Source organism: Entelurus aequoreus, linkage group LG04, assembly GCF_033978785.1.
Source record: "Entelurus aequoreus isolate RoL-2023_Sb linkage group LG04, RoL_Eaeq_v1.1, whole genome shotgun sequence".
NCBI lineage: Eukaryota > Metazoa > Chordata > Actinopteri > Syngnathiformes > Syngnathidae > Entelurus > Entelurus aequoreus.
Window position 1 is genome coordinate 2,790,782 of NC_084734.1, and position 12,516 is coordinate 2,803,297.

A 12,516-nucleotide genomic window follows, 5' to 3' on the forward strand; every position below is an offset into this window, starting at 1 on the left:
GCTTCCAACTGCGCGCCAATAGTTTGGCCGGCCTTCCGGATCGGTTTCTCAATCCGGTTTAAGTCCCTTTTGCTGGTGCTGCTCTCCCAACAAACCACTGCAAAGTACAGGGCACTGGTTTTGTTAGCTCATGACAGCCATTTTGGATAGTTAGTGTTAGCTATTATTGAATGTGTATTCTATATCATAACAACAACCTGACTCCTGAATGTTGTTGGATGTTGACGAGACAGGGTGAGTAACCACCGTAAAAACAAAACAATCATTATATGTTACAAACCAATGTATATTACATAAATGTAGTTCATTGCAAAACATATAGGCAGTTTTAAAACAAATGTCTTAAGTCAAACCCCTAATTTGGGGACGGCGTGGCGCGGGTTGGGAGAGTGGCCGTGCCAGCAACCTGAGGGTTCCTGGTTCAATCCCCACCTTCTACCAACCTAGTCACGTCGGTTGTGTCCTTGAGCAAGACACTTCACCCTTGCTCCTGATGGGTTGTGGTTAGGGCCTTGCATGGCAGCTCCCACCACCAGTGTGTGTGGGAATGGGTGAATGTGGAAATGGTGTCAAAGCGCTTTGAGTACCTTGAAGGTAGAAAAGCGCTATACAAGTATAACCCATTTACCATTTGTAACATAAGCTATCTGGTGGTGTTCTTGTTGTATTTGTTGCTTTCAAAAATGTAACTTTGAGAAAGTTGCATACAGACCCTTTAAAGGCCTACTGAAAGCCACTACTAGCGACCACTCAGTCTGATAGTTTATATATCAATGATGAAATCTTAACATTGCAACACATGCCAATACGGCCGGGTTAACTTATAAAGTGCAATTTTAAATTTCCCGCCACACTTCCGGTTAAAAACGTTTTATTATGCTGACGTATGCGTGTGACGTCACGAGGGCAAGGGAAGTATTCGGAGCCCGTAGAAAAAGCTCTGTTTTCATTTCATAATTCCACAGTATTCTGGACATCTGTGTTGGTGAATCTTTTGCAATTTGTTTAATGAACAATGGAGGCTGCAAAGAAGAACGTTGTAGGTGGGATCGGTGTATTAGCGGCTGGCTGTAGCAACACAACAAGGACTACTTACCCTGATAGCAGACGCCTAGCCGATGCTAGCCGCCAAACCCACGGATGAAGTCCTTTGTCGCGCCGTCGATCGCTGGAACGCAGGTGAGCACGGGTGTTGATGAGCAGATGAGGGCTGGCTGGCGTAGGTGGAGCGCTAATGTTTTTATCATAGCTCTGTGAGGTCCGGTTGCTAAGTTGCTAAATTAGCCTTTGCGTCGTTAGCAACAGCATTGTTAAGCCTTACCAGGCTGAGAATTATTAACCGTGTAGTTACATGTCCATGGTTTAATAGTATTGTTGGTCTTCTGTCTATCCTTCCAGTCAGGGACTTATGTGTTTTGTTTCCATCTGCATTTGAGAACGATGCTTTCACGTTAGCTCAGTAGCTAAGTGTGTCACCGATGTATTGTCGTGGAGATAAAAGTCACTGTGAATGTCCATTTCGCGTGCTCGACTCTCATTTTCAAGAGGATATAGTATCCGAGGTGGTTTAAAATACAAATCCGTGATCCACAATAGAAAAAGGAGAGAGTGTGGAATCCAATGAGCCAGCTTGTACCTAAGTTACGGTCAGAGTGAAAAAAGATACGTCCTGCACTGCCTCTAGTTCTTCACTCTAACGTTCCTCATCCACGAATCTTTCATCCTCGCTCAAATTAATGGGGTAATCGTCGCTTTGTCGCTCCGAATCTCTCTCGCTCCATTGTAAACAAAGGAAAATTGTGAGGAATATTACCTCCTGTAACGACACGCTACTTCCGGTACAGGCAAGGCTTTTTTTATCAGCGAGCAAAAGTTGCGAACTTTATCGTCGATTTTCTCTACTAAATCCTTTCAGCAAAAATATGGCAATATCGCGAAATGATCAAGTATGACACATAGAATGGATCTGCTATTCCCGTTTAAATAAAAAAAATTCATTTCAGTAGGCCTTTAATTGATTTGTAGATTATCAACCAAGGCCTACATGAGACTTTTTGTGATTTAATACCTTAGTCCAACATTACATTGTTCTACTATGAAATTGGAATATTAAAACGTTTGCTTAGTCCAGAGTGTAGTTTATTTGACGCAAAATTCAAATGATCATAATCGGCCTTATTTGAAAACCTGTTTCAGTGTATTCCAAATAATACCCTGGATGGATTCTAGAGTTTTAATGCATTGTTTCTAATGGCATTGCACATTTTATTTCAATTTTTAATGTGCCAATGCTGCTTGTGCAGAAAACGGGTGAGCCAAGTCTTGCACATTAAACCTTGCATACATTGTCAAATGTTATCAGATTGTATCCCCGTGCGATTATACGGTACAGCATGCAATCGCATCAGGAGCAGCTTTGTACACATTCTAATGATATCGTATAATCGGCAGTATATTGAGACCACAGCGGTTTCAGTAATGGAAATACACTTACACCTCATTACATTAATGAGATAAAATCTTGGATATATTTTGTTACACCTTGTAACATGACATTTTTTTTTATTTTATTTTTTTTTTTCTCTATGCTTTTTTAACCTGTAAAGCACTTTGGTTCAATTTAAAAGTTGTTGAAAACGTGCTATATAAATAAAGTTGACTTGACTTGACTTGACTTGACTTGAAATCCCATTTTAACAGGCTTACCTTTCATGCAAATGAACATAAACCGTGGACTACAAAGGGGGCTGAATTTCCAAAAAACACAGCGTGAAGCTCAACGGTAATGTCCTCTTGGCAATAACAACATAAGGGAACCTCATTATTTGAACCATGAGATACGTTTAGAATTTGCACACACAAATTAATTGCTGCTTCACATATGATGGTTACAAGAGCTGCTTTGGTTTGGGCTTTTTTTTTTTTAATACGAAGATTCATTTGAATTCCTTTTAAGTTTACAATCCCCCCCCCCCACCCCCTCCATCCGTTCACTCATGCTCTGAATACACAAACACTCAAGAGTTTTCAAAATACTTCTGAACTTAACACACTTACAAAATGGCACAAAACCATCCTCCCCAGACCTCATCTTCATAATAACAATGCGGCAGTAAACATATTCAAATTGGAAAGCTCTGGTTTTTATGAGGTGAGAATGCCCATGTGCATGTGGGCAGGCAGGGGCCGGGTGTTGTGCATTGTACAGATAAGCAGGGTGGAGCCCATAAACTGAATGTCACTCCTCAACTCTGCTCTCCAGCCCTGATCGTTGTCATTATTCCAGACTTTTAGAGGGTAAATAATGAAATAATTAACAATTACAAAAATAATTATAGTAACACAAATCATTGTTTAATGTCCTTTAATGGAAATTATCAATATTTTTTTTACAACCCCCGTTTCCATATGAGTTGGGAAATGGTGTTAGATGTAAATATAAACGAAATACAAAGATTTGCAAATCCTTTTCAAGCCATATTCAGTTGAATATGCTACAAAGACAACATATTTGATGTTCAAACTGATAAACATTTTTTTTTTGTGCAAATAATCATTAACTTTAGAATTTGATGGCAGCAACACGTGACAAAGAAGTTGGGAAAGGTGGCAATAAATACTGATAAAGTTGAGGAATGCTCATCAAACACTTATTTGGAACATCCCACAGGTGAACAGGCAAATTGGGAACAGGTGGGTGCCATGATTGGGTATAAAAGTAGATTCCATGAAATGCTCAGTCATTCACAAACAAGGATGGGGCGAGGGTCACCACTTTGTCAACAAATGCGTGAGCAAATTGTTGAACAGTTTAAGAAAAACCTTTCTCAAGCAGCTATTGCAAGGAATTTAGGGATTTCACCATCTACGCTCCGTAATATCATCAAAGGGTTCAGAGAATGTGGAGAAATCACTGCACGTCAGCAGCTACGCCCGTGACCTTCCATCCCTCAGGCTGTACTGCATCAACAAGCGACATCAGTGTGTAAAGGATATCACCACATGGGCTCAGGAACACTTCAGAAACTCACTGTCAGTAACTACAGTTGGTCGCTACATCTGTAAGTGCAAGTTAAAACCCTACTATGCAAGGCGAAAACCGTTTATCAACAACACCCAGTGCATTCAATTGAATACGGGTTGAAAAGGATTTGCAAATCATTGTATTTTGTTTATATTTACATCCAACACAATCTCCCAACTCATATGGAAACGGGGTTTGTAAGTATACAGATGAGTAAGGATGGGATTTGATGAGATTTTTCCGTTTCCGACTCCTCTTTTGATTCTGCTTAATGATTCGGTTCCTCAACGAGTCTTATTTGGGAAAAAAGAGAAAAAAGGGTGGACTAGCATTAACTTTGTTTAATTTAGAGGCAATTATTTTGACTCGGGTGGCCAAATTTGGAGAAATAAAAGTGTCTGGGGGCCGGTACAGTATGTGTAAATAATACTGTGGAGGGGGGCGTGGTCTGCGGGCCTGCCACGGAGCGGGGTGTGTAAGGACCGGCCTCGAAGCCAGCGGCAGGTGAGTAGATTGCCCAGCTTGGGCTGGTAATCTAATCACCTGTCGCCTTTATTAGCAGCAGCCGGACCGAGACACTCGGTTGGAGTTGGAGTTGCCGGTGAGCAGACGCACGGACACGCACGAGACTACGGCGAGAGGAAGAGTGGACCGGAGAAGACTGAAAAGTCACGGAGCAAAGACTGTCGTGAGGTGCTTCCAAAGCAAGAGACTGAAAAGTTGTAGTGTGAAGTATAAGTACAATAAAAACATTGATAATTCCAGACTCCCGGGCTACAGTGAGGGTGTGTCGGCATCAGGGGGACCCACGAGAGAAAGACGTTCACAAATACATTGGAGTCTTTATTTGCAGAATAACCACTTTAGTTTTTTTTTCTTCTTGTAGCTATGAATTTTATTGATTGATTGATTGATTGATTGAGAAGTTTATTGACATCTTTAAATAATTGAATCCATTTAATGCTTTAAAAAGGCAAATGGATGGCGCAAAAAGCCAAAAGGCTTGTTTCCATTGTGGTCCATAAATACAGTTTGGTTGTTATACAGGTTACGGAACGTAAAATTAAAGTATTTTTGACAGTTTTTAAATGCATTTTTAAAGTGAGTTAGAGGTAGAATCAGGCCTGGCCCTAACCAATCTGGCGCCCTAGGCAAGATTTTATCTAATACAAATGTCCCTGAGGAATGTAAGGTGGGAGTACTGTAATTACCTAACGTTACATTATTATTTTCCATAACAATTTAGCCCCCTCCACAATATTAACCCGACGTTAAAACAGAACTAGCTATTTATTGATTAGCAATTGCCGAATCATGTAATATTAGCTTAATGCTAAAGCCAGGTTACTATCACATTCTGTAACAGACAAATAATTTCATGTAGGCTAACGTTACCTACCTGCTACCTCTGTCTTTTTCTCGTTTCTCCTCCTCTTCTTTTCTATTTTTTCTTCCTTGGGCACCTAACAGTTTTGGCCGTTTTGACATTTTGTGTTGATTTTTTGATGTGGTAAGAGTCATGATACGGGAAGGGAGGGGGCGCACCGTGCGGGGGGATGGGGGGCGCGTAATGTTGTAACAAATAATATTTCTATTAAATAGGCTTTACTTTGCATTTTAATTAAGGTGGGATTATTTTTTGTATTTAGAAATAATAGTACCAACTTTTTTTTTTTTTTTTTTTTTCTCCAACATTTGTGGCACTGGCGTGGCGCCCCCTGATGGACGGCGCCCTTAGCATTTGCCTATACGGCCTATGCCACGGGCCGGCCCTGGGTAGAATTGATAGTTCCCATTAGCTGCATTGCTAGCCACATAGAACAAGCCGACTTTTACATGTTAGAATGCAAAAAAAAATGTGTTACTTTTGTCTTATTGTGAAAGATTGGAAAAATTCCCCCAAAAAGTGCAGTTTCCCTTTTTCGCCATGACTGGACAATTTGTTAGCTTTAATGACATGTTTTCTAAACATTATGCTTTTGTAAACAGCTAAACACATAATAGACATAAACACGCTTGCCAGATTTTGTAGTATTCCAGAATTTGGATTCCCGACATAGGAGCACTTGCATTTTGAGGAGGAGCTACACCATGTTTGGATACCAGTTTCACCCAATAATAACATTGATTGATTGATTGAAACTTGTATTAGTAGATTGCACAGTACAGTACATATTTATGTACAATTGACCACTAAATGGTAACACCCCAATACGTTTTTCAACTTGTTTAAGTCGGGGTCCACGTTAATCAATTCATGTTAATGAACACAAAATGTGGATTGTTCTAATCATGCTTTGATTGTTTGTTAATGTAATCTGTGATATTTCTACCTGTAGAAATGCTTCTGATATTCTGTGAACCACATGTTGTACAAGTTAATGGTATTCATGTCGCTTCATGAACATATTGTATCCTTCTCTATTTACTATTAGAGTGTAATATTCAGCTTGCTAAATACTCTGTAATTGAGGAATACATAAAAGAAATACACTTTATTTCAATCTGCCAAAAAACAGACATTTAGGTAGATTTATCACAGATTAAATTACAAAACATCTTTGACAAAACATGATTTGTAAGACATTTTTATTTTGTTAGCGTAGTTAGACTGGACATAAAGCGTAGCACTTTTATTTTGAAGCCTGAAGTGTGTGATTGGTTTGAGAAAAGGTGTATGACTGTTCGCATTAAAAAAGAGCATATCGATTTCCTGCCTACCGTCTGTCCTTTCTACTGAGATACAGTTAAAATCTACATTTTATGTTACGTAACTGTTCACTAAAAACGGAAGTGAAGCTCCACCCACCTCTCTGAATGCAAGCGCGTGCAGCATATATGCTCCAGTGAAGACGGCTCACACCAAAAAATAGTCTTTTTTTTGTTCGAGAGAACAACTTGCCATGGCTTTGGACCTGGTATTTCCATAATGCAACTCTTTTCTTTGTCCATTTCTGCTCGCTATTTTCCCGCTTGTGGCTCATCAGTATGCAGTGAAGGCAGCCACATTTTACCACTCTATGGAATTTGCCCAAGGGTAAGAAAAGACACACGCACTAAAATGTTAGTGCCATTAAAGGAACTTATAGTTAACACGTTTTATTATCACCTTATTTTTGACAGCCCTGTTTAAAACAAAACTCCAAATTAATACATTGCTTTGATTCCTTTTGTATGGGACACACTGATGTCATCAGACTTCATTATGTTTGATACACTCATAAACATGCAGTTTATTTCATTTCAATTCAAATTAGTTTCATTCACTATCTCACATCCACATATTTAAGACTTACAAGGTAATCATTTCTTTCAACGTCATGAACTAATTGCTTCTTTTTCCTAAAAAAGGAGCTGTGCAAACTATACCATAGAGCAGTGGTCCCCAACCACCGGGCCGCGGACCGGTACGGTACCGGGCCGCGCAAGAAATTTCATTTAATTTTTTTTTTTTTTTTTTTTTTTTAATTAAATCAACATAAAAAACACAATATATACATTATATATCAATATAGATCAATACAGTCTGCAGGGATACAGTCCGTAAGCACACATGATTGTATTTCTTTATGAAGAAAAAATAAAAAAATTAAAATAAAAAAATACCCCTTTTAGTAAATGAAGAAATTATGTTTTTTTCCCAAGAGTATGTTAATAACCCTTGTGTAATATTGTTGTTACTCAGCCAGCGTTTGTGGGTCTGATGGACCCCTTGCATTTTGTGGCTTTTAATGCCTCACAATCAAACACTTTTATGTTAAAATACTGAACAGATGTTTACCTTATCCCAATAAACATCTGTTCAGTATTTTAACATAAAAGTGTTTGATTGTGAGGCTGCAAAGTAAACACAAACAGAATGCTGGACGACAGCAAAGACTTACACAGTGTGGAGCAGATGGCGTCCACAAAGTACATCCGCTCAGGACATGACAATCAACAGTGTCCCCACATAGAAGGATAACAGATGTTTACCTTATCCCAATAAACATCTGTTCAGTATTTTAACATAAAAGTGTTTGATTGTGAGGCATTAAACGCCACAAAATGCAACGGGTCCATCAGACCCACAAACGCTGGCTGAGTTACAACAATATGAACGTTGCACGGAAAATTTATCTGCCAGTTTCTGCATCCCACAGAGATTCTTCTTTTGTGTTTCTGCACCTGCGGTTCCCACACGAGGTTGCAACATTGTTTGTCAACACTGTCTGCTCTCATTTTCTCGCACATTTGACCTTCTGATGTTCTGTGTACCTACACTCTGTCCTCCTCCTGTCTAGGCCTGTGTGTGTGTGTGTGTGTGTGTGTGTGTGTGTGTGTGTGTGTGTGTGTGTGTGTGTGTGTGTGTGTGTGTGTGTGTGTGTGTGTGTGTGTGTGTGTGTGTGTGTGTGGTACACAGAACATCAATTTCCACACTTCTATTAGCCCCGGGTCCAGTGGACCCGGACATCTTATATGTAATAGAAATGTGTAGGGGGGGGTGTATAGGGATGATGTTCGAAACCGGTACCTCCCGGTTGTTCGATAAGAAAAGAACCGTTCGATAAGAAAAGAACCGATTCCATGGACTCGAATCCCTTTTTGAGACCCGGTTCCCGTTATCGAGGCCACTATAGTAAAGAAACAGAGTTGGTCCTTCATTCGAATCCCTAGGAACGAATCCCGTCCCACAGGAAATGCCCTGTGGCACGTCCCAGGAAATGACGTAGCTCAGTCATTAGGTGGCAGATACAGAAGCAGCAACAAAAATGGACCGGAAAAAACGCCTCAAGGCATGGCTTAATTTTACAAAAAAATACGACGAGGAAACGGCTATCTGCAATTATTGCCAGGCTTCGCTCTCATGTAAGGGGGGAAGTACAACAAGCAGGATGAAACATGTTTAGGCCGTACATAACCTGAAGGTTAGAGAAAGGTTTTGTGGAGTCTTTCGTGGAGGAGGCCACACTGATGGACCCCAGAAGGATGTTCCAATAGCAGCAGAAGTACACTTTTTGGAGAGCTGTATTATTTTCAGTTTCGTGCCCAAGGGACTGATTTTATTTAACACTATATTATTATTTATACACCTATAGTGATCACAGAGACAGGTTGTTATTGTGTTACTGTATATATTTGTTTTTCTGAAAAATCCCACTTAATATACTTTGGGTAACAACAGTCAATATTTATTTTTTTTATTTTATTTTTTTAGGGGGGTAACAACAGTCAATACTTATTAATTTTTTTTGTTTTTGTTTTTTTCTTATAAAATAAAAGTGAGCTTTTATTAAACCAAATATTGTGTGTTTTTTTCCATATACAACAACCTATCTGGATTCGATAAGAGAATCGATTTGGAATCGGTTCGATAAGAGGATTCGATAATGGGCTCGAACTCGATAATTTTTATCAAACATCATCCCTAGGGGTGTATGGTGTGTGGTCATTAAATATGTATTTCCGATATATGTTCTTCACAGAAAATGAGCCAAAGTCAGTGAGTCTCAGTTTGAAAAATGAATTAATTGTATCATTTTTCTTTTAATAAAAAAATGAAAACGGGTCCCACAGACCCCAACACCACACATGGAGTTAAACAAAGAAGTTAAACGTTGTACTGACATGATCCAGTTTAAGAGGTTGTTCAAATGAATAGTGCTTGCAAAGTACAAAGAAGAAGAATTATGAGAAACACTCTCGACCTTATTGAAAATAAGATATTCTTCATCTCAGTATGTTAATAATGGACTGCAGGCCTGGCCCTAACCAATCTGGCGCCCTAGGCAAGATTTTAGGTGGCGCCCCCCCCCCCCCCCCCCCCCACATCGGCAGTGAAGGGTATATACTCACAAGAAACCGAATAGCTTTGTCTTTGACCTTTTTTTTTACTTAAAGAAAGTAAATTAACATATTATAGAGAAATGTTATGTTATGAATTATCTTTAACCGAATCACAGCAGAGCTCAAATGAAAAAAAAAAATTCCCTCTCATGTGATATTGCTTAATTAACATTAATGATGTGCACTTTAACAACTAGGCTTACAACTATACCTAATTATATAAAGGGGTGGAAAAGTGACTATTACCTGCAGGGCAAACATTAGCTAACCAGAAGGCAATAACAATGTAAACAAAAAAAACCTGCTTAAAAGGTCTAATTACAAATGTCCCTGAGGAATGTAAGGTGGGAGTACTGTAATTACCTAACGTTACATTATTATTTTCCATGACAATTCAGCCCCCTCCACAATATTAACCCGACGTTAAAACAGAACTAGCTATTTATTGATTAGCAATTGCCGAATCATGTAACATTAGCTTAATGCTAAAAAGCCAGGTTACTATCACATTCTGTAACAGACAAATAATTTCATGTAGGCTAACGTTACCTACCTGCTACCTCTGTCTTTTTCTCGTTCTCCTCCTCTTTTTTTCTCTTTTTTCTTCCCTGGGCACTTGACAGTTTTGGCCGTTTTGACATCTTGTGTTGATTTTTTTGATGTGGTAAGTGTCATGATACGGGAAGGGAGGGGGCGCACCGTGCGGGTGGATGGGGGGGGGGGGGGGGGCGTAATGTTGTAACAAATAATATTTCTATTAAATAGGCTTTACTTTGCATTATTATTTTTTGAATTTAGAAATAATAGTACCAACTTTTTTTTTTTTTTCTCCAACATTTGTGGCACTGGCTTGGCGCCCCCTGATGGACGGCGCCCTTTGCATTTGCCTATACGGCCTATGCCACGGCCGGCCCTGAATGACTGACTTAATTATATATTACGAAACTGTTGTATTACTCATTCATATAACAAAGTCAGTAAATGAATGTATATATTTGTAAACGCTCTGAAGTGGGAAAGGGGTAGGATTAAATAAGATGTGCTTCTTCCTACTCCTTTTCGGACATGATGTAAAGTGAAATGATGTGAAATTGTGTGATGTATTATGCTGTAAGTGTGTTCATGTTCCAAAGAAACTAAAGAAAGAAAGAATATGAACGGCAACAGCTTCATAGAATGATCCAGCAACATTCATCTCACACACACACATGCAGGTCTTATAATGTATAATCCAAAGATCCGTATCCTGAACACGAGTGACGCCTTTGGGAGCATCTGTCAGCTGCAGATTTGAGAAGAAATGCTCCTCAAATGAAGTAAACGAGCTAAATGGAAGTGCTTTCAGGAGCAGAGTGAGACAGATGGGGGGGAGACAGCTGTATCTTTGTCGCACATCGTTGAAAGATCATGGAAGCATCGCGACCAATTAACTGAGCAAATAGAAAACTGGCAGACTTGTGCCGAGACGACATCATCACGTTGTGGAAGTGAACTCAGGTAGGAACTATGTTTGATGGTGATGTTGTTCAAATAGACCTGGCACACTTCCCCCAAAGTCATTAGTCTTTTTTTGTCAATGAAAAAAATAACATATAATATAAGAAAACAGTCTTTTCTGTTTCATTTCAGGTCAAAATATGTACAGTACAGGCCAAAAGTTTGGACACACCTTCTCCAGTCCAAGAGGGCGAGGCACAAAGGAAGTCCCTGGCACAGGCAGGTGTCGAAGGGCAGGAGCGGAGCGACAAGGTCCGAGTCTAGGCAAGGGTCGAAGATCGAGGGAGGCAGTCCAAAATCCGGATGGAGTTCGAGGTACAGAGCTCGAACACACGGAACAGGGCCGGTACTGCAAGGGAGACAAGGGACATGGGTCAAAAAGACAAAGGGACACGGAGAACAAGGGCGAGGACAACAAGAGGGAAGCCAGAGACGTAACGCTTACTACTGAGATTGATTGATTGATTGAGACTTTTATTAGTAGGTTGCACAGTGAAGTACATATTCCGTACAATTGACCACTAAATGGTAACACCCGAATAAGTTTTTCAACTTGTTTAAGTCGGGGTCCACTTCAATTGATTCATGATACAGATATATACTATCATATATACTATCATCATAATACAGTCATCACACAAGATAATCACATAGAATTATTTACATTATTTACAATCAGGGGGTGTGGAGGGGGTGGGGGGGGAGGGTAGGATATGGACAGCAAGTAGTGGACATAGAGAGAGAGAGGAGAGAGAGAGAGAGGAGAAGAGAGAGAGAGAGAGAGAGGAGAGAGAGAGAGAGAGAGAGAGAGAGAGAGAGAGAGAGAGAGAGAGAGAGAGAGATCAGAAGGCATAAGAAAAAGTATCTGCATTTGATTGTTAGCAATCTGGGGAGGGTGTTAGTTTAGGGTTGTAGCTGCCTGGAGGTGAACTTTTATTGCGGTTTTGAAGGAGGATTGAGATGCCCTTTCTTTTATACCTGTTGGGAGCGCATTCCACCATTGATGTGGCATAGAAAGAGAATGAGTTAAGACCTTTGTTAGTTCGGAATTTGGGTTTAACGTGGTTAGTGGAGCTCCCCCTGGTGTTGTGGTTATGGCGGTCATTTACGTTAAGGAAGTAGTTTGACATGTACTTCGGTATCAGGGAGGTGTAGCGGATTTTATAGAG